This window comes from Elephantulus edwardii, unplaced genomic scaffold (genome assembly GCF_000299155.1).
Source record: "Elephantulus edwardii isolate Elephantulus edwardi_28Jun2011 unplaced genomic scaffold, EleEdw1.0 scaffold00128, whole genome shotgun sequence".
NCBI classification, from domain to species: domain Eukaryota; kingdom Metazoa; phylum Chordata; class Mammalia; order Macroscelidea; family Macroscelididae; genus Elephantulus; species Elephantulus edwardii.
In genome coordinates, this window is record NW_006399878.1 from 9388413 (window position 1) to 9391400 (window position 2988).

Genomic DNA, 2988 nt, shown 5'->3' on the forward strand with positions numbered 1-2988 from the left:
CTCCTCCTGTACCAGTCAGATCTGATTTGACGGTACACTCACACAAAAAATAAAAAAAAAATAAAAATTTTTTAAAAAGTTATTTTTTTCATCAGAAACATAAATTATATGCTAAAAACTGTTTGTACATGTACAAAGACACAATACCCTCTGATCATATTTTAAATGATACAATGAATATCAGTAAATGTGTCATTTATTAGTCTCTGGTTTATGAATCAACTTTCTGGTAACTTTTGATCAAAAAATTTAGCAACAACTAAAGTGAATCTGTTTTTTTATACCAAGTGGTCTGTAAATAGCACAATAATTTCCATCTCTTCTAAAAGATGTTTCCAAGTGAGCAAAGCAAGAATTAGGATATAGCCACATGAAGTGCAGTTTAACTAGTAAACCTTTGTCCAAAGTTTCTCTTTAAAAATTTCCAAAAATCCTTGTGATCTTGTAATCCCTTCAATCCTACTATAACCCAAAATACACTCTCTTCTAAATCTTGCATGGAAATCCTACAGATTGGACGTATTTGAATAACATTAAAAGATGCTTCCTAGACCTTCTTTTAATTTAATGCATAATGGTACATAATTGTATGATAAATATATAACTGCATTTCTAAACAGGAAATTGAGCTTTGTCTCTATTACAACTATCAAGAATGAAAAAGCAAAAAAAACACCCCTCCTCTTTTTTCCTCCCCTGTGGTACAGAAATGTGTTTCCTATAAATTGTGGTTTTGCTAACAAACTAAATCAGTAATGTGTCATGAGTTAGTTTAAGTGAAGTCAAAGACTTTTCAGTATGAATCAGTGTGCTCCAACTGTATGCCAGCACAGCAATCTGTGCATCCGGCAAACTCTCCCTTCTTTCTATAAGCTGTAGTAAAATATTAATGCTCTATAAAGTTGTTTTGATTAGAAATTTTAGGTTCTTTTTAAAAAATGTATATATATTCTCTAAAATTTATTGGAGGGTATGCAATAATGACTTAAGAAAGTATCAGCTGACCTGTGACTTGGCTCCTCTAAAAGAAGACAAAACCTGAACGACTGCTGACAGAAACATCAAACATTCCAGAAACATGTGCTCACCACTTGGGCATTTATATCAATACTAAGGAATGCCGGAAAGAATTTAGTCTTGGATATGTCATATAGCATGGTTGCATTTTAAGAACTGTAATTATATCTCATTTACAAGTCTAACTTATATATTCTATTTTAAGAATTTTGTCATTCTAAAGTGTTGTGACATTGTCTGGTGGAATATTTTCTTTGACTCTAATTTGGAACACCCTGTAGTCAGCAGATTAAATATATTTTAGGTTTGGAGTACAGAAAAAATAGATTATAGGGGAAGCCCCTTGGAGTAAAATGTAAAGATATTTTATTGAGTATTTGATAGTGAATGACAATGTTAAAAAATGCATTGAGTTGGCAATTAGCTATGTTACAACAAAAACAAATCATAAAACAGACCATAAAACAAACAATCAAAATGAGGAAGGCTTAAATTTCCATCTGCAGAGAATTGCTTCATTATTATTTACCCATAATATGGAATACTGTATAGTCATTACAAAGATGAGTGATAGCCATGTGCTAAAACTATGAAAAATTCTCATGGTACAGTGTCATCTAGGCGAAGAAAGTGGTAGACCAATATGTGTTAAAAGTATACATTACAAAATAGGTAGGTAGTGATCTAGTTATCAGGATAGATTGATAGATAAAAATGTTGGACAGGCAAGATTTAAACATTTTTTTGTATTATTAAATTTTATGTTAATTTGAGGACTAAGGTGAGTCTGATTTAGGCTATAGTCCTTCGGATCACTTCTGTGCATCTGAGAGCTAAACAGTGAATAAGGATGACAGGAAAAGAATCGATGCCTTTGAGCTGTGATGTTGGAGAAGAGCACTGAACATCCCAATGAACGGCCAAGAGAATGAACAGATTTAGCTTAGAGAGAGTACATGCAGCTGGAGTGGTCTTTGCAGGCAAAAGTAAGCTTTGCCTCACATACTTTGGGCATGTTGCTAGGAAGTGCTATTCCTTGGAGAGGGACATAGTGCTGGGAAGAGTTGAGAGCCTTCCAATGAGAGGAAGACCCTTAGCCAGGTTGATTGACACATTGACTGCTACACTGGGCTCCTGTGTGTCAGGAAGTGTGAGGATGGTGCAGGATAGAGTAGGGTTCAGATCTTTGTTAATAGGGGTGCTATGAGTTATAATTGACTCAGTGGCACCTAACAGCAACATCAAATTTGAATAAGCAAAATCCTAAATAATATAGGCAAAGTATTAACAGAAATATAAAAAGGAGATATATATAGATAGATATATAGATAGATATATATATGAATTTTTATGATATAATACATAATATGTCTGGCTGCTAACTGAAAAGTCAGTGGTTTGAATCCAGCCGTAGTCTCCTACTGTCAAGGTTTACAGTCTCAGACACCAAGCTGAGAGTGGCTATAAATTGGAATTGATTTGTGTACATTGGATTTAATACTATTTGAACAATTTCCTGGGTTGGTACAAAACTCTTTATTTGTATCATTAATGTTGTTGCTTTTTTGAAATGGAAAAAAATAAGTATAAGCAGTTTAAAAATATCACCAAGAAGTCACCAATCTACTACTATATACTCATTGCCAAAGTAACAAATTTAAAAGAGGTCATCCTTTTTGGAGAGACCTATGAGCCACATTTTCATTCTACAAGTCATTAATGTCTGATAATGGAAATAGTTTGTGTAGTCTTCTATTTTCTTTATTTTCAAAATTAATTGTCAGACTTGGTGGGAGCTTTAAGTTGGTGTTACATAGCATTGTGTTGACTATAACCCATAACTAACCTGTGCCATCCTCAAAATCTCCATAATTCTCAAGCTCACTGTTGTAGTCTCTGTGCCAGTTCATCTCATTTAGGGACTTCCTCTCTTTCATTGAAAATTTAGAACTTGTTGTTGTTGTTGTTGTT

At 33.4% G+C, this 2988-nt stretch overlaps 1 protein-coding gene across 2 annotated transcripts in view; it reads left to right on the forward strand.

Moving 5' to 3' along the window:
- DLC1 (deleted in liver cancer 1) overlaps positions 1 to 2988 on the forward strand; it is a 563336-nt gene that overhangs the window by 1733 nt on the left and 558615 nt on the right. The window lies entirely within an intron of this gene.